The sequence below is a fragment of the Lepidochelys olivacea genome (assembly GCF_965140295.1).
Source record: "Lepidochelys olivacea isolate rLepOli2 genome assembly, chromosome: 12".
Taxonomy (NCBI): Eukaryota; Metazoa; Chordata; order Testudines; family Cheloniidae; genus Lepidochelys; species Lepidochelys olivacea.
In genome coordinates, this window is record NC_140422.1 from 33663903 (window position 1) to 33687799 (window position 23897).

General features: G+C 42.3%; 1 protein-coding gene across 1 annotated transcript in view; it reads left to right on the top strand.

Annotated features, from left to right (window-relative positions):
- CDH13 (cadherin 13) overlaps positions 1-23897 on the top strand; it is a 797859-nt gene that overhangs the window by 267637 nt on the left and 506325 nt on the right. The gene's annotated exons all lie outside the window — the stretch shown is intronic.

The following is a 23897-nucleotide window of genomic DNA, read 5'->3' on the forward strand; positions in this document are numbered from 1 at the left end:
GAGAATGTCAAGGAGGGTTGCCGTTTCAATGTAACTAACATATTAAACACTAGACAGCTTTACCTCCTTAAAAGAGAGATGTCATCAGACATAAGAACAGCCATACTGGGCCAGACCAGTGGTCCATCTAGCCCAGGATCCTGTCTTCTGACAGTGGCCAGTGCCAGGTGCCTCAGAGGGAATGAACAGAACAGGCAATCGAGTGAACCATCCCCTGTCCTCCACTTCCAGCCTCTGAAAAACAAAGGCTAGGGACACTCAGATCATGACGTTACGTGCCTGACCATCCTGGCTAATAGCCGTTAATTGACCCATAGTCCAAGTATTTTAATATTCTGAACTCTTGAAATTAGGGCTGTTGTATGATATTGAGTCACTACATATTTCCTAGGCACCAACAGAGAATTGATAATGCCAATGAAGGCCAGATATTAACAAAAGAACCATTCATACAAAACAGCCCTTCTGCAAGGACACAGATCAGCTTTGTTGAGGGTAGCTCATAAGAGGCCGAACCCTAATAACCTTACTGGTGCAAACCAATGGGGCTAGACAGCCATGGTGTGGCCCTTACTGAGGATCTGAGAAGACTTACTGTAAACATGTAATTTAGGTCCTACAAATCCTTAACATTCATTAGAAATCTAAGAGTGACATGGGAATGAATTCCAGCCTACAGCTCTTAAATTTTTTAATATGGGTCTGCTATGTCCTAGTGTACATCAATGCCTGTACCAATTATTACCCCACATTTTGCTGTCTCTTCTTTACATGCCAATGATTTTTGTTCCACTTTGTCCATAGAATAGTGTCTCCTTCCTTTTTCACATACAATTTCAACATAATCCTAAAATGATGGGGTGGAGGGCGGGGGAATTGATTGAAATGTTTACTTTATACGCAACAAAATAACAAAAGAAAAACTGATGTAACCTTCGTTTCTGTGCCATGGCATTCAGCAAGTAGGCAGGCATGACAGTGACTTACAAGATAATTAAGCCTGGTACCTTTACAGACCTATAATTTAAAGGAACTCAAAGAAGCCATAATGAGGAGGGTTATAAAGAGTGACTGATCCAGCGTCTTATTTCAGTATTTAGACTTTTGGCTGGGAGCACTTTCATTATATTTCCGACAATAGCTATAGTAGTTTAACTTAAATCTTCCATTTTTTTAAAAAAATGGGTTAGCTGTAGGGCTAACAAAGGCTGAACAAACTTTTAAAAGTCAATGGCCGAGGGAAAGGTTTTGATTTGCATTTTAAGTTGTATTGAATGTGAATATAGATTGCCGGGGAAAACAAATGGCATCAGAAAGTTGTTATAGCATGAGTAGAGGTGGTTAGAACATTTTCAACTAAAGGAAATTTTGTCAGCCTTTCCGTTTCAACTAAGGATATGTCTACAAGGCAAGCAGAAACCTGTGGCGCTGAGTCTTGCAGCCTGGGTCTACAGACTCAGGCTTGCACTACAATTCTAAAAATAGCTGTTGTACACATTTGGGCTCAGGCTTTAGAGCCTGAGCTCTGGCCCAAGCCCAGACACGAGACCTGCAGCCTGAATCTGTAGACCCAGGCTCTGAGACTCACTGCTGTGAGCGTCTCCTTGCCATGTTGATGTACCATAGGTCACCTCAAGAGCAAGAGTGACTCTCTCACATGCTATAGCTGGCTAGTTAGGGCACTGGCATGGAATCAGAGAAACCCTGGTTCAAGTTCTTGCTCTACCTTATTCAGCGTGATTTTTGGAGGAAAACTCTCTGGTCTGAAGCAGGGGCTTGAATCTGAGTCTCCAGCATCACAGAACAGGCTATAACACACACTCACTCTTCCATTTTTGTGAAAGTGTTCAAAACATTTTGTTCCAGTGTGGAACAAAAAACAAACGTTGAAACCTGGAAGTTTGCCGTGAAATGGTATTGTGCCCTTTAGTCAGCTCTAATTGTGAGATGAGGGATGGGCCCAGATCCAAACAGCCCTGAATGCTGCTGATAGATCTGGAGCCAATCTTTGGGGCCCAGTCCCTGTGTGAAAGTCTTGTTCTTTATGAGCCACATCCTGAAGTTCTTACTCAATTTTTATTCAGTCTTCCTGAATGAGGCAGCCCTTCCATTGTCTTCAATAGCAGGTTTCCTGTGAAAGGTATGACCTCAGGATCTGAACCACTATTTTTGTGAGAAACGGGAGATTTCTCTGAGAAGAAAAACAGACTGTTGGCATGGGGTATCTATGTGCATGTTTGTGCCGTGCACTTAACTATATCTATCAATGCACGTTGGTCCTCAACTGCTATTCAGGTGGTGAGATTCTCTTCTTCAGACTCCCAAGTGTACTGATTAATGCTCAGGACAGGTTTAAAAGCCATCAACTTCACTTTATTCATAAATAACGTTTGATATGAACTCTGGCCCTGGTCCTGGGCTCTGTTCTGGCCACTTTTTGCTGCTCTAGTGGAAGAAAACCAACCTAAATCTGCAGATCCAACTGTTGGCTGATCTCCCCCACACAGGTGGATCCTCAGAGGGTGTAGAGCTACCTGTAGCATCTCCTACACCTGCAGCCATCAACCTTTTTACAGCTGCTGGTATAGGGGACATGACTGGGAGAAAGGGCTGTGACCAGCGTCCCCATTCAAAATGATAATCCTCGCCTGTAGTAAGGACATTGGCAACTTGTGGCTGCTTAACCTTGTCTTGGGAAACTATCCTGGTGTAGAGCAACATCAGGATTTGTTTCAGAGTAGCAGCCGTGTTAGTCTGTATCCGCAAAAAGAACAGGAGTACTTGTGGCACCTTAGAGATTAACAAATTTATCTGAACATGAGCTGCAGCTCGCTTCATCGGATGCATTCAGTGGAAAATACAGTGGAGAGATTTTATATACACAGAGAACATGAAACAATGGGTGTTACCATACACACTGTAACGAGAGTGATCAGGTAAGGTGAGCTATTACCAGCAGGAGAGCGGGGGGACTTACCTGATCACTCTCGTTACAGTGTGTATGGTAACACCCATTGTTTCATGTTCTCTGTGTATATAAAATCTCTCCACTGTATTTTCCACTGCATGCATCCGATGAAGTGAGCTGTAGCTCACGAAAGCTTATGCTCAAATAAATGTGTTAGTCTCTAAGGTGCCACAAGTCCTCTTTTTCTTTTATCAGGATTTGGTGACAGTGGAGAGAATCTTTCCAGCCTTCCATCTTGTGTTTACTGAGCATTCCCCAGTGATGTCAGAGAATCAGTCCCAGAGCTGCTGGATTAATCCAAGTCTTTCTAAGGAGGATTGTATTTTTTTAGCAAACAGTTCAGTTATTATTTGCCTATATTAAGTCCAACATAGTCTGTTTTGTCTTTCTGTGTGTCAAATTCAAGTAGAATTTGAAGATTACATTGTCCTATCTGAAGTGATTTTATGATAAATTTGAACTTAAACCTTCGTGCTACAATCTCAATGTGTCAGCATGGAAACAGCAAAACTGCTCCATCTGTGTGTGAGATGGATCTTGGCTAAGAATAGCTCTGATTGGAACTTTAGCATTTTAGTATAATTCTGTAGGGTTACGATAAGCATATGCTAGAGCAGTGCTTAGCATGCAGTACTTAGAGTTCCGTACCTTGTTTAATTAGAGGATAAGTAGTTATTAAATATTTCCCCACTGCCTGTGTCTGCAGTTTCTCTTTTGAAAGCTTGTAATCTACATCTGTGAAATCCCATTGTTAATGGTTCTAATTACAGAATCTCAACATGTTTAGAAATGACTGACAACAATTGACTAATACAGTGACTGGCAGTCTAGGTAACATTAGCTGTGAGCCTGAAGAGAGACTAAACGATAAACCTTTAGAAAGGGTGATTGCTCCCAGTCAGAGTTGAGATGGCTACTGGGAAGATATATTCTCCAGAGTTGTCCTCTAAATAAGTTTTTGGATTCTAGTGATCTAATTCCCATTGAAGCCTGTGGAAAGACTCCACCTGACTTCAGTGGGAGATGAATCAGGTCCTAAGTGATTCAATTAATGAGTGATTTAATTAAGTGATTCAATTCATAGCTAAAACATCACCAGTGATTATAAAGATATTGCCTTCTTTCTTAGCGGTTCTGCTTGTTGTGTCTTTGAGACATATCTGCTTATTTTCCTGTCGGAAAACATTTTTACTTTTGTTAGCTCTCCAGAGGCAACGGATTCATATTAGCAAGATGGATGCTACTCTGCCTCCAGCATAATCAAGAAGATAGCCAATTAGATGCTGATTAGACTTTTTATTGACTAGAAGAGGTGGAAGAAGCAAAAATTGTAGTTTGATTTTTCAGATCAAGTTTCCTCTGAAACTTACTTCAGAGGTTGTGTGTCTGTGTAATACATACATATATTTGTGTATTATGGAGGGACAGAAATCCCTTCATTGTTAAGGTTGTAACCAGATTCCATTCTAAGTCCTGTTGTTAGCACCTCCCCTATAACTATGACTAGTGACATTGGTTTCTGTCTGTTTTAGGGTGTTCTACAGCAGTGGCTTTCAATCTTTCCAAACTACTGTACCCCTTTCAGTAGTCTGATTAGTCTTGCATACCCCTAAGTTTCACCTCACTTAAAAACTACTTGCTTAGAAAATCAACCCTAGAAATACAAAAGTGTCATAGCATGCATAGGCACCGACTTCCCCTCTGCCCAGTGGGTGCTCGACCCGCCCCTGCCCCCTTCCCATCCCCATTCCACCTCCTTTCCCCACAGGGAAAAATTCTTCTTTTTTTGGGGGGGGGGGGCAATGCACTTTTCTGTGTGTTGACAAACTCTGCCCCTTTTCACAGCAAAAGGAATTACTTAGAAATTTTCTTTGCAGAAACACAAACACTGAAAAAATAAAAGCAAGATACCCAGAGCCGGGTTCCAAAGCAGATAAGGGGACAGGCGGATAGTCACAAATTCTAGCCGAGGAGTAGCTGTACCACATGGTGCCCAGGATTCTCCCATACACAAGGATGAAATGATTAAACGGAAACTGTCAACCCCTCAGGACTCTTTTCAGGCACCAGATGGGAAAAGAAAAGAAGAGATAAGAGGGAGGAGCGCACCCTTGGACAGCATGTAATGTAGGAGCAGAACTTTAAAATAGCTTCTGTTAGTAGCTCAGAAAGCAGGGAATGAACTTGTTGCAGTCAAGCTGCCCTGTACCATTCACTTTAACTGACTACCCCTGCGGTATTCTACACCGCCTGCAGTTTCCCTATTTTAAAGTTTTGGTTTTCAACATTATGGTAATATATGCTTGTTACATATAATGTTGAGGAGAGTAGACTGAGACTCAGGAGAGCTAGGTTCTGTTCCTGGCTCAGCTGTTGGCACTTGTCCTGTGGCCAGTTACTTCACCATCCTGTGCCTCCATAGAATGAGAATAGTGATTCTTAGCCCTTTGTAAAGCACATTGAGACCTATGGTTGAAAGGTACTTGTCAAGGTTCCTTCCCCACTCTGAACTCTAGGGTACAGATGTGGGGACCTGCATGAAAAACCCCCTAAGCTTATTTCTACCAGCTTAGGTTAAAACTTCTCCAAGGTACAAACTATTTTACCTTTTTGTTCCTGGACTTTATTGCTGCCATCACCAAGCATCTAACAAAATATAACCAGGAAAGAGCCCACTTGGAAACGTCTTTCCCCCCCAAAATCCCCCCAAGCCCTACATCCCCTTTCCTGGGGAAGGCTTGATAAAAATCCTCACCAATTTGCATAGGTGAACACAGACCCAAACCCTTGGATCTTAAGAACAAGGAAAAAGCAGTCAGGTTCTTAAAAGAAGAATTTTAATTAAAGAAAAAGTAAAAGAATCACCTCTGTAAAATCAGGATGGTAAATACCTTACAGGGTAATCAGATTCAAAACATAGAGAATCCCTCTAGGCTAAACCTTAAGTTGCAAAAAGACACAAAAACAGGAATATACATTCCATTCAGCACAACTTATTTTATCAGCCATTTAAACAAAACAGAATCTAACGCATATCTAGCTAGATTGCTTACTGACTTTTTACAGGAGTTCTGAGCTGCATTCCTGCTCTGGACCCGGCAAAAGCAACACAGACAGAGAACCCTTTATTCCCCCTCCCCCCTCCAGCTTTGAAAGTATCTTGTCTCCTTATTGGTCATTTTGGTCAGGTGCCAGTGAGGTTATCTTTAGCTTCTTAACCCTTTACAGGTGAAAGGGTTTTTTCCTCTGGCCAGGAGGGATTTAAAGTGGTTAGCCTTCTCTTTTATATTTATGACAGTACTATATCAGAACTAGGTGGTATTATGAAAGTGTGCTATATTTTGGTCTGAAATCACCAAGATGAAATTCACTGGACAAGTGCAAAGTACGGCACTTAGGAAGAAAAATGAGACAAAGTACAAAGTGGGGAATAGTTGGGTAGGCAGTAATACTGCTGAAAAAGATCTAGAAGTTATAGTTGAGATGAGTCGTCCATGAGTTACCTCTGAGCCTGCCCAAGCCTGATGAGTCATCCCTGAGCCAGAGAGTATGATGTGTCATCCACAGCAATTACCTGCAGGTCTTGTGATAGGCCCCATGCCGTTCAACCAGGGTTTAGCCAATCCTCAGGCCAGAGCCCGCTCATGTGATCCCAAGGCAAATGTATAGACTCCTAAGGGGAGAAGTTTCTCTGGTCTGCTCACCATCACTACCTGGCTGGGAATGTTCTCATTGTCTGGTAGTTCTGACACACTGCCTGTACTTCAGTTCCAGCCAGCCCTTGCTCCTGCTTGTACTTCTGCTCTAGCTGGGCCTTGTTCCTGCTTCAACTCTAGCCCCTGCCTGCTGCCATTCTAGCCCGTCCTTGCTCCAGCCTGCATCTGCTCCTGTCTCAGCCAGCGATTCTGACAGCAATGGGTCACAGACTGAATGAGTCAACAATGTGTTTCAGTTGTGAAAAAAGAGGCTAATATAATTATAGGGTGTATTAATAGGAGTGTCATAAGTACGACATGGGAGGGAATTCTCCTGCTCCACCCAGCATTGGTGAGGTCTCAGCTGGAGTACTGTGTTCAGTTCTGGGCCCCAACCTTCAGAAAAGCTGTGGAAAATTTGAGGAAGTCCAGAGGAGAGCAACGAAAATGATAAATCAGGTTTTCTAAATCTTTTATGAGGAAAGGTTAAAAAGTCGGCACATTGTAGTCTTGAGAAAATACGACTGAGGGGGGACCAGACAGCAATTTTCAAAAGTGTTAAGGGCTGTTATAAAGATGGTGACCAGTTGTTCTCCATGTCCAATGATGGTGGAACAAGAAGTAATGGGCTTAATCTGCAGCAAGGGAGATTTAGATGAGCAGTTAGGAAAAGCTTTCTAACTCAATGGGTAGTTAAACTCTGGAATAGACTCCCAAGGGAAGTTGTAAAATCCCCATAATTTGGAGGTTTTTTAAGAACATGTTAGACAAACACCTGTGAGGGATGGTCGAGGTTTGCTTGGTCCTACCTCAGCACAGGGAACTGGGCTAGATGACATCTCAAGTTCCCTCCCGCCCCCCCCCCCCTTCTGTGATTGGCATCATCGTGCCATAGGTTCAAATTGCAGCACGTTTTTTTGGATTTCACTGTCTGCTCTGCCAGTGTAATACAAAAAGGCTGCAAAATTTTGTTTATAGCGGAGGAGAAATGCTGAGGCCCTAGAGCAGAGGTGGGCAAACTATGGGCCACAGACGACCCACAGGACCGTCCTGCCTGGTCCTTGAGCTCCTGGCCGGGGAGGCTAGTCCCCGGCCCCTCCCCTGCTGTCCCCCCTCCCCTGCAGTTACGTCACTGCACAGTGGGGCTGCGAGCTCCTGCTGCTCTGAGTGGCATGGTAAGGGGGTCCTGGGAGGTGGCGGTTGGATGGGGCAGAGGTTCTTGGGGGGGTGGTGGTGGTGGTCAGGGGATGGGGAACGGGCATTGGATAGGGCATGGAAGTCCCGGGGGGCCTGTCAGGGGGCGGGGGTGTGGATGGGGGCGGGGGGGAAGTTGGGGACAGGGAGCAGGGGAGGTTGGATGGGGGGGTGGTCCCAGGGGGGCGGTGGTTTAGGGTGGGGGATCCTGTGAGGGGGAGGTCAGGGGACAAGGAGCAGAGGGGGTTGGAGGTTCTGAGGGGGGCCGTCAGGGGGTGGGGAAGTGGGAGGGGGCGGGGTCCAGGCTGTTTGGGGAGCCACAGCCTTCCCTACTCGGCCCTACATACAGTTTCGCACCATGATGTGGCCCTCGAGCCACAAAGTTTGCCCTGCCCTGCCCTGCCCTAGACCGTAGTGACTGTCTGTCTATCTTAGCACTGATGAAAAAGGATCAATATTCTTGTTATAAATCATGATTCTATAATAGAAGAAAAAAATCATAGGGAGAAAAGTGAATACGTAAATTGAGTCATTTTGCAGTACAACTACTGTAGGTTATTTGAAAACATCATAAAGTACCAGCCACTATGCTATAACCAGTAATTGGTCCTATCAAGGAAAATTAGGATTTTTTCAACATATCAGTTTGGAGGAAAATTCCAAATGGGCTGAAAACGACCCTACAAGTGTATGAACTGGACTCTCATATGAGAAATTGACAAATAGATTTGCTGATTTTCATCTTATTAGATTTTACAAGCAGCAGTTGCTTCAAAGAGGAGTACGTCCAATGCTGTATTTTACATATCATTTCAAGAGACTACAAAACTATTCCTAAAGTCGCAGTGCTCCATTAATATTGATAATATACTTATGAGTTCTTATGCTGATCAAAAAGATCTGATATAGAAAATTGCTTCTTTTCAGAAAACTTTGAGATATTTCATATTACAACATAAAAAGGGTCCATTAGGTTTTCAAAAACACGTAGTTTATTTTAAATCCGTAACACAAAAATCTTTGTTTCTATTATACTGTAAAGTTTAGATACAAACACCAAGATTAGATGAAATATGACATTTCTGTACTTGCGGAAACAAAATGTTTGTCATATTATTCCACTAATGTACGAATCTGTATGAGATTTGTTTGCAGGCTTTAAACTTCATCCACATGAAGCCATAGGTGTTGGTATATGGATAGTATTTTGTTAAATAGCTTTTCTCCTTTTTATGGCCACCCATTGAATGATTTAAGTGAAAATCATTTTTAGTTGAGATAACCTTCAAAATCCCTATAACTACATAATCACATTTTACTTTAGGTCCATGAATGCAATACCTCATTGCCATCAGTGGGTGAGTCAATAACGTGTTCCAATTATTTCTATGTGTACATTTATTAAAATCCCCATTGCGGCTCTCTGTGTTGTGAAATCATTATACAACATAGAGCTCTCTCTAAATCCTCCTTAGCCACTCAAACCATTATGCACCCAAAACCCCAGCCAAACATGGGTCCTCTGCTCCCTGAGACTGATTCAAAGTCCAGTGAACTTCAGTCAGGTTTGGATCAGACCTTCTATGCAGGAGTTTGAACTATTAGATCCACGTAAGTGTAGTTCTGAGAGCTTCTCTCCTGGCTCACAGTCCCCCGCCTGGCAAGCCGTTCATGGCTGACAGAGACATTCTCTTAACAGTGTACTTGAAGTAAAGAGACTCCACTGTGTACACCCCATCCCTGAGTTCCCCATCCACTCAGCTACATCACTGCATCAGCTCTCACTGGTGCTGATAGCCAGGTGTAGATCTTCAGCACTTGAGTGCATTTCCCCTGCAGATTTCTGCTGCTGAACAAATCCAGATTTCACATCCATTGGTTCTGGAATCTGCCCTAACAATGTACCATTGATTGAAGAATTATCATGGTGCCAAGAGATGTGGCAGTTGCTATAGAAGCAATTGCCTTTTGTATTGAATGGCAGAGTAAAGAACATGATCCACTGATGATTCTGATTAACTTACATTCCATCTTTGAGCAAAGTATTTCTAGTAACATCTCTCATTGTATGTGTAAATGCTTAGATCAAATGTTGTTAGCCATAAGCACCGAGTTTTCTTTTGCCCCTGGGGTTGCTCCACCCCTGCTCTGCCCCAAGGCCCCGCTCTCACTCTGCCCCTCCCCTGAGGCTCCACCCTCTCTCTCTGCCTCTTCCCACCCTGCTCCAACACCTCCCCCAAGGTCCCATCCGCCCACCACTCCCTGCTTTCTGCCCGTCCTCAAGCACCTCCCCCAGCCGCCAAACAGCTGATTGGTGGCAGCCACCAAACAGCTGTGGCTGGTGGGTGCTGAGCGACCACGATTTTTTTTTCCCCGTGGGTGCTCCAGTCCTGGAGCACCAATGGAGTTGGTGCCAATCTTGTTAGCTAACTTTGCTCCCTTTCCCCTCGATGCACAACTTCAGCATGTAAATGAGAAGTAGTCAGTTGTTTAAGGAGAGAAAAATGGTCTTATCGACTGGAAACATGAATAATTCACTTTGAAATTATAAGCTGTTGGCTGCACTGCATGTTCTGTGCTTTCCTAGGTGAATAATCTACATTCTGATTTTATATGAACTAGAGATGTACTTATCCTAGGAGAGGGACTTTGTGCTTGTCATTAGCAAACAGAATCCAGTCAGCACAGAACGTTTTAAGTGTTAAAGCTGAAGTGAAATCATAAATAATTATTTGTATTTATTTCTTAGAGTCACGATCAGTGACAGAGTAACTGGGTAGACTGAAAAATTACAAGAGAACATATTCCAGAATAAAGTATTTAAGAATCACAGTTCCCTTTATGCACCAGCCAGGACCTGAGTATAGAATTTTGTGTTTTGCAAGAAGAATAGATGTTGTCTATGTATCTATTTCACTGTAACATAGGCAGCCGCTTGTCCTGCTGTTAGTGTGGACATGTGGTTTCTTTACAGGTGAAATGAAAAAGCCCAGATTAAATCCCTGCACTGTAACCAAATACTCTGTTTGTTTTTTTTAAATGCATGTAGGCCAATCCTGTGCCCACTGGATTGACAAAGCTTCCATTATTTCAGTGGGAGCAAGGGTTGTTCAACTATTGTATTGTTGGAGTAAAATTCATCCCCATACAGAAGGCTTGGAAAATACCCATGCTCCATTTATGTCCCTCTGAAGCATTATCATGAGGCAGTATTGGGATCGGAGTGGAGCATAGGCCCTGTGCTGCTTCTTTGCACAGGGATGAAATTCCCCTTTATGGTTTGGGATAATAAATAGCTCCCCTTGCCACTTCAGGGAGAGGGGGGCTGTCATTCTGTGGAGTGTCAAGAAAATCCGTAGCGGCTCCTGTCAGGGTTCCCTCCCCACTCTGAGGTACAGATGTTGGGACCTGCATGACAGACCCCCTAAGCTTATTTTTTACAAGATTAGGTTAAAACTTCCCCAAGGCACAAATCCTTTCCTTGTCCTTGGACGGTATTGCTGCCACCACAAAGTGATTTAGACAAAAATTCAGGAAAAAGGACCACTTGGAGTCCTCATTTCCCCCAAATATTCCCCCAAACCCCTTCATCCCTGGGGAGGCTTGAGAATAATCTACTAACCAATTGGTTACAATCTGAGCACAGACCAAACCCCTTGGTTTTTAGGACACTGAAAATTAATCAGGTTCTTAAAGAATTTTTTTTTTAAAAAAAAAAAAGGTAAAAGAATCACACCTACAAAATAAGGATGGAAGGTAACTTCACAGGGTAAATAAAAAGATTTAAAACAGAGGATTCCCCTCTGACTCTGCTTTCCAGTTACAAAACAGGAACAAAATTACCTCTTAACATAGAGAAAATTCACAAGCTAAAACAAAAGATAATCTAATGCATTTCCTTGCCTTACGTACAATTTTTGTAATCTTAGATGCTCATTTCAGGTATGTTTTTAGGAGATGTTTTTCCTGCCTTCTCTCTCTCTGTCCAGAGAGAGAACAAACAAAGAGAGCACCGACAACCGCCCCCAGATTTGAAAGTATCTTCTTTCCCCATTGGTCCTTCTGGTTAGGTGCCAACTAGGGTAATTGAACTGATTAACCCCTTACAGGTAAGGCAATTCAGTACAGTTGCCCTGTGTATATTTATGACAGCTCCTTTAAGGGTCACCCCTTTGGGGATTGCAAGGAGGGTCTTGGGAGTGGGGAGAGGGTAGCACCTGAGCAGGTTAGTGGGGCTCAGGTAACCATTGGCCCCTGTGCACCCAGGGAAGGATATATACACATACCCTTTCTGCAGCCCCATAACCCTTGTACAAGAGGCAGGTGGTGGGGTCCCAGCAGTGGGTTGGAGACCAGGTGTGGAGGGGTGGTGGGATGATGGCAGACACCCACCAGGTGGAAATGATTACAGAATGGTGGTCTGCATTGTATGAATGACTGAGAGAGTTCCTTGATGAGTTAAATTAATAAAAGTTGTGGCCTAATTAAACCCCATCTCTGACACCTTGTCTGTCTTAGTGCACATCTGTCATGATGTGTCGAGCTGCTAAGATTTATAATGACATTGTGAGGAAATCTGCTCCAGAGATGTGGAGAAGATGCAGAGGACTCATTGGGAGAAAAGCTTAAATTTAAAATTCATTCCAGTAACTGGGGGATGTTGGAGGGAAAGCAACAGGCTAAATGTGATTTACAAGAATGTAAAAAGAGATCATAAAGGATAAGATGTCCATTAAGATACGTAATAATGTCATATTTATAAAGCAGCTTTCATCCTTTAAGATTCTTAAAGCATATCCATAAGTGTAGCTAGTGTCTATCTACATACAAACATCTGCATAATATGAAGTATTTAGGTGGATCTGTTTAGTATACATTAATGTATAAGTGATGTATAACTTCATCACTGAAATGTAGTTGCTTTTATAGTGGGGATTTTGGAAAAGGACACAGAGACCCCCCACTCAGTATTAAAACTGCCATGAAATCTTTAATATCCATACAGAAACATATTTTTAGGTAGCCCAGTAAAGAGACTGAACAAGAGAAGTGACAGACTAGAACCCTGCAGAACCCAAGAGAGCACCTTGGAATAGATGATGAATTGTCCACTACTTTCCTTTTGGTCTTTTCAGACAGAAAGGAGCCAAGCCATTCAAGAATGATCCCATCAGTCCTTGTTGTAGTCTACAATCACTTCTGTAGTTCATAAATGAGATTTTAGTTGATGATCTCCTAGCATCGATTATGCTCTGACCCAAAGTAAAATTTTCTGAGAACAGAGTCCTGAGGATTCTTGATGTTGCTGGAATTGTCTTACCACCGTCTATTCCATAAACTTCCCCAGATAATGGAGATTTGAAACAGGGCAATAATTAGACTAATTATTCATGTCAGAAGATGATTTCTTGAGTATAGTAGTTTCTCTTTTTGGAGGCATCGATAATCATGTCTAATAATTACCCCCAACACTGCCATGTTTCAGCAGCCAAAAGGAAAAATTATTACAATAGCACCTATCTTAGCAAACATCTCCAGCATCAGTGACCATCACAAACAAAGAATACTCTGCATTTGTCCTCACCCGAGAATACTGCTATCACAAAGACAGGGAGTTCATTCTGGATCTTGGCAAACTTATCTGGTGATGACCTGATTCTGTCACCATTACTCACATTCATCTCTACCTTCATCTACACGTATTCTTATGCTGTAAGAGGGACTACTTGTCACAGCAAGGTCCTTTTCATCATAAGAGTGGCAGAATCAAAATTCAAAAATCACAATAAGCATCACATTCCTCAGTTACTGGATGCTTGTCCCTCGGCCTGCGCCGCTTCCAGCAGCTCCCATTGGCCTGGAGCAGCGAACCGCGGCCACTGGGAGCCGCGATTGGCCAAACTCGCAGATGCGGCAGATAAGCAAACCGGCCCGGCCCAGCAGGGGCTTTCCCCGCACAAGCGGCGGAATAAGTTTGGGAATCACTGATCTAGATATTTGCCCTCCCATTTTATCAACCACGAGGCAGCTGAATCTGTACAAGTGGAGTAAAAGAACACCTGATCATTGTAAAGTCCTGCCTTGTCAGGACTCAGTTATTGCCATTGGTCTTTTTTTTTTTTTTGACGCCACCAAAAATTCTCAATATATTCTATTATCATTAAATAACGAGCTGCATAGCATGCATAGCTTCTATGGCTCTCCACTCAATGAATTCATAAATGGTGAGAGGTGTGATCTCTACCGCTCAGAGCTAAACAAGATCTCCATTTAGCACAAGTGCCAAAAGTATGTGGTGTTGGAGCAGGAGAATGAGGTCTATTCCTGCTGTCACTGTGAAGTTCCAAGAATGCCACACTTTGCTGCATAGTAACAAACAAGAAACTCATTGATGACAATAGATTTGTTTAAAATATTTTATTTGAGACCAGCTACAGTGAAATGGCTGGATTCAGCTTTTGGCAACACAAATCATTTCATCAGCAAATGTTCAGACTCCTGTAGGTGGAAATGTATTAACCTGCCTGTGAGTCAGCAGGTACACTTGGGTTTTATGGTGTCCAATTTTTGTTGAACGATTTGGCATCTCTTAGACCTTTAAAACATTTTGTCTTTCATTTCTTTTCTGTCTCTAGAATTACTTAAACTTTTGTGGTTCTGAGAGAAATGAATTACAGATCTAGTACGTGCAGCTTTTTCAGATAGGGGCTAGAAAATAATCCCTTTAAAATGAGACATGGCTCTTGCACTTAGTGTATTGCCTTCTCATGGACTGTACTTTATGATCTCAGCATGATACCATAGTTCTTGCTACTTAAAAGGGTCATGCTTTGCATCACCAATCAAAATGGGCTAAATGTTTAACTTTGTAGAGACAAATGCATTTTAAATAATGGCACTAATCACACTAGAGAACTATTGCATATTTTATGTGGCCAAGTACCCAGTTCTACAGCTAGTGTCAAGGCGCTATTGATGAAGAAGACTTTTGAGTGTTCAGTCAGACATGACCTGTGTGTTCACAGATGGAAATAGTTAGTCTGTTGTTGTTTTGTGAACTGTATCACCAAATTATTTATATCACTATATAAATGGCAAGGTTTTCCATAGCTTTAAGGACTTTGCGAATAAGAATCAGTGCAGTACCATGCATTTTGCATGTGCCCCTGATGTTTTGAAATGGATAAGCCTGGCATGCACAAGCATATCCTTCAAATGAGAGAGGACTTATAAATTTTGCAAAAGATTAAGTAGTGATTGTCTACATGCAATTTAAAATTTATTTATTTACTTTCCTAACACAAATCTGCCTTTGAGATAGCATGTAAACATCTTGGTAGAAAATTTATTCATTTCTGATTATTTTTTAAACTGTTCAAGGCTAATATGTTGCATAAAGATCTACCATGAGATCACCTGAAAGAGACAGACAGTGGCAGTACTTTATCAGCAATAAACTGCACCATCCCTTTATTTGGACTATCAGCCCACCCTTTTTTACATGTGTGTCAGTGCCTGGGATGTGGGCTGTCAGGCCTAGTGGTTGGAGCAGGAGTTGGTAGCCAGGAGTCGGATCCCAGGGTCAGAGCTGGAGTCAGAAGTTAGAGGCCAGAGTCAGGGGTGAGAGTCAGAGTTAGGAGCCAGGAGTTGGAGCCCAGGGTTAGAACTACAGTCAGACTAGAGCCAAAGTCAGAGGTCAAGAATTGGAGCCCAGGGTCAGGACCAGATTACCTGGAGAGAGACCAAGCAGGAGCAGGGTCTGGGAACAAGCAGCCATGGGCACATGCTTTGCGCAGCCACTGAACTGCTGCTGCTGGCCTTAAGATCCAGTCTGCTGATCCTTCCAACCAATCAGGTGGTGTAGCCAATCAGTCAGCCTACTACTGGCTAGCTGGACTTGTTAGGTTGCCCAGAGACTGTCTCTGCTGCAGACCCTGATTCTTGACAATGAGCTTCAAGGGCTTGATCCTGTGTTGTTCTGAGCTTGCCCTGGGAGATTCTGGGCCCCTTTGTATGCAACTTCAGCCCAGAAAGCCCTCATCACCATCCCGCACATACTCACAACCCAAAAGGCTAGGGAATTGAATTCTGTTCTTGGTTCCTCCTGCAAAACTCTGCTGACTTCACTAAAATAACTTCTGATTTACACCGGTGTAACTGTCAACAGAAATTGTCCCAATGGCTTTTTTTTTGAAGCACAACATTTCTGAATATTTTAAAAGGCCACATCAAAACATAAAGGCTCTCTTTCAAGCTCATCAGCGTACTTATGAATTATGGCATCTGTACTTATGAAGTAAGGCAGTTGAATTATCTCATTTGGGGTATTATCAACCTGATTCTACGCTCATTGAACTCCATGCCAAACTCTCAGTGACTTCACTGGGATCATAAACACTAAATGTGAAGGCAGAGTCTCAGTAGAATAATAGGTTTCAGAGTAGCAGCCGTGTTAGTCTGTATTTCCAAAAAGCAAAGGAGTACTTGTGGCACCTTAGAGACTATGCTCAAATAAATTTGTTAGTCTCTAAGGTGCCCCAAGTACTCCTTTTCTTTTTGTAGAATAATATAGTTTTCTCTTTGTGTGGGAATAATATTCTGATACTCTCAAAGCTTTCTGCTGATGTAAAGCATAAAGGCAGTCATTTTTGCTTGCTGGAAAACTCCTGACCAATCCAAAAGACATCGTGACTAAACAGAGACACTGTCAAGGCCATCTGCATTAAATCATTTCCTTTCATCTATGTGATATCTCCCAACAAGGAACTGAAAACAGCATACACTATTCTCTACCGTTGGGTGTGGGTTTTTCCTGGGAGTCAATGTTGAGAAAACTTATAGAATTTCTATTTTCTGCCTTCTAGCTATGTCACCTTTAGGATCAGCTTTTTACAAAGAAATGCTACAATCTATGCCTAAATTAGGAAGCGTGTGTCACAGTATTCTGTTTTTGGTTTGGAATGGCTGAAACTCTCATTGGTACAGCCAATCTTTTGCAGCAGGGGCGCTGCCTAGAATAAAATCATGTGTTTTACTTGTTTTTACAGGCACTGACTCCTAACTACTCTAGAATGACTTTCTGAAGAGATACAGGGGATGAAAATTTTGCTGTCGTCCTAGAAATGGGTAGTTTCTAGTGCAGATCAACTTTTTAAATGCACTTTTTGAGTGCAGAAATATTCCTGCTAGGTAGTGAGTATCCAAGCCTTCTTGTTAAATGATAGGCTGTTCCATCCCATGTTATTAAAGAAGCACCCTCTACAGAGTAGTGAATAAATTAGGGCTATATTGTCACTTTTTTCCTAGCCCCTCAGTAAGGGGTGGAGCTCAGTTAAAGCACAGCAGGAAAGGAGTTGAGCAGTTCTGGCCAACAAACTTGGGACTGTGTGTGTGGAGGGGGGGAGAGGGGAATCAAGGCTATTCTCTGTTCCTGTCTATCTACCCAATGCCCATCTGCATGGGTGAGAAGGGGTTTTGCAGTCCTGCAAGCCTGCTCTTCCTTGATACCTTCACCCATTATTTTGAGACTGGCAATACAGTTAGTTCACACTATGCCTCCTTAATTCCTTGGGTTGATATGTAGGGCAGAGGGCCTTAATGAGGATAATATTGCTTACTCCAATTTCCACTTCACTTGCAACCAGTCTATATTTCTTCAGTTGCTTCCACTGAATCCTACATTTGTGTCTGCATGTGTTGACCTGTCTTCAAGTCAGTAAGGGAACTGAAGTCAAATGTGTGATGGCCACCATCTTGGCTGACACACCAGGGACTGAACTGGGATCATCTAGAGCTAAAAGCATAAAGCACCATGGTTCTCTAGTCAAGGCTCTAACAGACTTTCATCTTTTCTGGATTAGATACCAAGAGCGACCTGTAACACACACTTTCCAGTGGATTACTTACTCTGAATCAAGAAACATTTCTTCTGTATATCATATTAAATTACATTAGGACAAAATTAATGGGAAGTATCTCTGTAGTGTAGGTGGGAAAGGTGGCCTTATAATTTTCCTGTTGGGTACAGAAGGAGCTGATTTTACTGCAGGGACAAAATCACTTCACCACCTCGCAAACCAGAAATATGGGGCAATCTATCTTTTTCTTTTTTAATCGCTTGGTGGACTTGAATCAAACTGGCTGTTGGTAATTAAACCTTGTTCTTTTAGTGAGCACTCAGTGCATTAGGCTGCGTTGTGGGTCATTTTATTAATTGAAAATGTGTTTAGGATGATTGTGGTTTGGATGAGTGACTTGATTAAGCCTTTGTCTTTAAAAGTGTAGAATGGGAAAACAAGGGAGAAAATTAATCTTGACACTAGACAATATGTCGTTCAGTAATATATGTAACTGTGTAGGAAGCCATTGCTAAACACAGTGTTAATCCATGTGATATGCATTTATAAAATAATAAATTGTACATAAATATTGGTATTTTTTGAGGGTATATAAAGGTCTTGCATATGAAATGCACAGAGCTATGTAAGTATTAACACAGTGTAGAGGGAGGGAAAGGGTGACCAGAATAATACAGGAAAACTACAAGGGAGAGAGCAGGAGCATTCAGCATTAATATTTATTGTTACAGTAGCAAGGTTGAGGCTCCCTTGGCATTGTACAAACACATAATAAAAGACAACCCCTGCTCCAAAGGGCTTACAGTCGATATAGAGAACACACACACATGGGGTGGGAGTAAGTGGTGTTTATCCCTGTTTCACACATAGGGAACTGACTTTCCTAAGATCTGTGGCAGAGCTGGGACTTGAATCCACATCACCTGAATCCCAGTCTAGTGTCTTAATTGCAGGCTCAGTCTTCACCTTTAGGCACTGGGAAAGCCCCCTGACTCAGGATTCACCCGCTCACCAATGCTAATATGTGCCGAAAGGGGCTCTGTGTAAGCCTCCAGCTTTCCAGTGCTTCCTTCATAGGGCCTCTAATGCCATTCGCTTCAGGAGATCTTCAGCTGGATGCTGCTGAGGCAGCAGCCTGAAATCCCAACCTGAACTTCCATGTTCTTTCAGCACTCAGCATGAGCCATCCCTGCTCCGACACAGCGTGTTGCATTTTGCAAGGGGCAGGAGACTCTGGGGCCAGTGGAAAATGAAAAAGCCCATTGTGTTCTGTTCAGCTCTTTATATTGAACACGGAAAGTGAAGATATGATTAGAAAACAGGGACCTGACATGCGAGGCCCTGCAGAGGGCAGATCCAGATCCAGCAAAAATACATGGTTGAGAACTATCAAAGTCATTGTGACAGACATGGCAATTTCCTGCCATCCCTTGAAAAAACTTAGTGAATTAAGTTTTTAAGTCTTTGGGATCTGTTGTATTACAAATGCACAATTTATGTATTGTGGAATTGTATGTACCTTCTCTAGGGAAGAGACGAGACCAAAGCAAATCCTGGGAAGAGTGAGGAGTGTCAAAGGACTATTTTGAACAATGTGGCAGATAAGAATGAACTTTTGGGACAAAAAAAAAAAAGTTAAGTGGGTTTCCTAGGAAGTACCTGGGTGAGAGAGGAATGCAAAATCCTTTCTCTGGTGGTGCAAAGACCCAACCTTCTGAAGCTGTGCCCTGAGAAGAGAAGCATTGTTTGCTGATTGCCAGTTACATGATGACAGGATCAAAGGCCCAAGCTGTATAAAGGAAAGAATGAACTATTCATGGTGATTCTTGTTCTGAGCTTAAGCAGTTATGAACTTGTAACCACAGAAAAAGCCCTGTGAAGGGTTTGAAGGACTTATCACCTTCCAGAGCCCTGATTGGAGTTGGGGATAGTATCCGTGTAGGTTTTTTTAATGTTTCCATTAGTAATGTATTCACCTGAAGAATAAATGTGCTTGCTTAATAAAGTAGGGTTGCCAACATTGAATTTTAAAAAAGTATGGGACTGTTTTCTTAGCACTCCTGCACCACCCCTTCTCCTGATGTTGTTTATTATTATTAATAATAATTAGCAGTAGTCACCTACTGAACGCCAGGGGTATTGCAGCACTCAGCAACTCCCCATCTTGTTGTAGAGAGAGGAGAAAATAAGGGAGTGTTGGCAGCCCTGCATGGCATCTGGAGAGACAGCAAAGCTGGCCACTAAACCATCTGGTTTGCTTGGGTGTATGTGATATCGTTTACAGACCCAACACTAAGTCTAAAGGAGTGAAGAAACAGTATGGAGCCAAGAAGGCTCTGGCCCTCAGCAGGAGAGTGAGTTTGTGTGTGTATGGGGGTGGGGGGGGATGTGTGAGAACCTGGATTTGTGCAGGAAATAGCCCAACTTGATTATCATGCACATTGTGTAAAGAGTTGTCACTTTGGATGGGCTATCACCAGCAGGAGAGTGAATTTGTGTGGGGGGGTGGAGGATGAGAAAACCTGGATTTATGCTGGAAATGGCCCACCTGATGATCACTTTAGATAAGCTATTACCAGCAGGACAGTGGGGTGGGAGGAGGTATTGTTTCATATTCTCTGTGTATATATAAAGTCTGCTGCAGTTTCCACGGTATGCATCCGATGAAGTGAGCTGTAGCTCACGAAAGCTCATGCTCAAATAAATTGGTTAGTCTCTAAGGTGCCACAAGTACTCCTTTTCTTTTTACAATCAGTGTCGTGCATGTGACACCGGCTGCTACTGTTCGAGCATTTGAGAGAGGACTAGTTTGGCTGCAATACAGTATCTGAGTGTAGCAGGGTGTCTTAATTCAGTCTAGATGCATTTGATTGTTTAACAGAGACCGTTAAATAACTTGCAGTGCATATTTGATACATTTGGCCTTTCTTTCTGTTCACAAACTGCCTGTGAACAGACTTTGGCATTTGTGACTGTACAAATTATTCACAGCTATGTGTGAAATTCTTTGAGTAATTTTTGATCTGAAGATTGTTCACAGACCATTCCTAGAAAACATCCACCTGTGTTAGTTATGTGATTTACATGATATTACTTCTGCATCAAGATTTGCATGGCTTGTATAAATAACCAACAGAGGATGAAATGCAAATTTAAAACAGACTACACTATTTAAAGAATTTTCTTTTGGTAAATATTTGAGCTTAGTTTACTTTTGGCACATATTTGATTTATTATATTTTATAGAAGAAGGTGAAAACAAAAAGGTCATCTCCATGATCCAATTGATTTGAGAAGGGAGGACATAATTCCTGGAAAACAGAGACTTAAATTTACAAAGGGGGAAAGAAGTGGGATTACATGATGTAAAAGTAGTGGGGGAAATGTGCCTTGGAAGGTTCTCTGGATGAGAAGAACACTCCCAGCAATATGAAGCTATGAAAGAATAAGCTGTACGTTCCGGGCATGTTACAATCCTGCTAATGGCACTGGGCATGGTCTGGTTACTTGATTGCTTTCTACAGTGAAAGGATGGCCTGGCCTTCCACTGTTAATAGAATGTTATTTTGTTTCTAAAATATAATGTTGTGGTTCAGATCAGGATTTAGAAATTTTGAATAAGCCCGGAAGAGCAGCAACAAAAAATCTTGCTCATCTTAGTCATGTTAACAAGGCCTTCCCTCAAATCAATAGGACTAGTCATGTAGGTAAGATGAGATGGATTTGGTCAATACTGCAGTATAGATTATATAAAATTGTAGACCTAGCACTGGAAACCAGATGGAGTCCTTTTCTTGTTTGTGTTGACAGTGTGAAAAATATTTTTGTCAATTGTTTTTTTTTAACGATATAAGCATTGTTAGGAAAGCTGAGCAGTCATATTTGCTTCAGTGTTTGTGCATTGATTATAAATAATTTCCTCCTCTGTTGGAGGCAATGATTTATAAATGCAAGATCATCATTCAAAACTAAATATAGAGTTCCACTAGCAAATGTTGCTGCTTTCAGCTAGAGTGAGCCATATATGGACAAAGTATGATACTGAGTAAAATCTAAAACCATGGTCTGCGCTGCTTGTGGAAACATACATTCAGAGCATAGCCAAAGCTATGTAGGCCCACAAAATCCATAAATTTAAAAGAGAAAAGGTTAAAAAAACATGCACTGCTGAAAAATGACTTTAAAAAACATTTTCTGGCTTCCTCCCAAAGAATATGTAACCTTTGCTTTATTTTATTAACTATTTAGGACTTGACCCAGCAAAGTTTTATGGCTAATGGGGCTACTTGCAGAGTATAAAGTTAAATGCATACATATGTCTTTCCAGGATTGGGGTCCTATACTAGAATATAGAAACAGAGTCCGATACTCAGTTGCCTCAAAGCTTGACTCAGCCAAGCTGAGGAGGAGTGGAAGGGAAAATGTCTTTAAGCGACCTTTACAGAGTCCTGCACTTAGGACGGTAGAATCCCATGCACTGCTACAGGCTGGGAACCAACTGGCTAAGGGGCAGTTCTGCAGAAAAGGACCTAGGGATTACAGTGGACGAGAAGCGGGATATCAATCAACAGTGTGTCCTTGTGGCCAAGAAGGCTAACGGCATATTAGGCTGCATTAGTAGGAGCACTGCCAGCAGATCAAGGGAAGTGATTATTCCCCTCTATTTGGCACTGGTGAGGCCACATGTGGAGTACTGCATCCAGTTTTGGGCCCCCCATTACAGAAAGGAGGATGTGGAAAATTTGGAAAGAGGCCAGTGGAGGGCAATGAAAATGTTTAGGGGGCTGGGATACATGACTTATGAGGAGAGGCTGAGGGAACTGGGGTTATTTAGTCCTCAGAAGAGAAGAGTGAGGGGGGGGGATTTGATAGCAGCCTTCAACTACTTGGGGTGGGGGGTTTGAAAGAGGATGGAGCTAGGCTGTTCTCAGCGGTGGCAGAATACAGAACAAGGATCAATGGTCTCAAGTTGCAGTGTGGGAGGAGCGATGGTCTCAAGTTCCAGTGGGTTATTAGGAAAAACTATTTCACGAGGTGGGTGGTGAAGCACTGGAATGGGTTACCTAGGGAGGTGGTGGAATATCCATCCTTAGAGGTTTTTATGGCCTGGCTGGGCAAAGCCCTCTCTGGGATGATTTAGTTGGGGTTGGTCCTGCTAGATGACGACCTGAGGTCTCTTCCAACCCTAATCTTCTGTGATTTACATCCCCAATTATCCAGAGCTTTTCATTACTGGATCAGCCTGATGTAACTTAGACTGAGACCTGCACTGTTTTTAAATTCCACCAGCACCCAGGAGGCTGTTTGGCAAGTTGTGGGTTGCTGGAGAATAACAGCATTCCAGGCACAACTCCTAAACTGAGGGCTGCAAATAAGCAGGGTGCTCAGCCAGCTATCCCAGCTCTATGCTACTCAGGAATCCCCAGATAACTGAAGCTACCAGGTGTCCAGCTTCTTTGTGTGTTGCAAAGCAATTATTCCACATAAAAAAAAATGTACAGTGCAATAGCACACTGATAGAAATTTTCAAGAGGAAAGAAACTCTTCAGGTAGTCCTCATAGGTATGTCTCCAAGCACAATAGTTGCTTAAAATTCTGGCCAAACATTTTCCAAATGTTCCTGGAATTCTTCGTCAGGGTCAAATCCTTCTGCTAGCTAGACCAGGGCTGAGCGGATGTGAAAAGAGAAGAACCAGACTGCACCATAGCAGCTCACACCTAAATACATACACACAATTCTTGGTTAGCATGTAAGAATGTAGCTAATGAATCCTATGGAAGGCAACTGCCCTTTAAAAAGATATGACTTCAGTATTTCCCACAAGTAGCCTCAAATATTGTAACACTCTTGTAGCAATTTTCTCAAGTGCAGTACAATGCTGTAGTAGTTTTACACTGCGACAAGATGTTAAATATGAACTTCATTAGAAAGATGAATTCTGCTCTCATAGAAACTCTCCCCACAAGTCTAAAACAAACCCCCAACTGCACCTCTATAGACCTCTATAAGTTACTTTCATAACAAAAAAATGGTTTTAATTTTTTTGAGGAAAGGTTTGAGTCAGATCATATTGTCTGGATCTGTTAACTCATTCTCAATATTACCTTTTCCTCTCCCACAAACACCTACCCTCCAAAACTTAGCATGAAAGGTATATATTTTTCTAAATCGCCATCCTGTAC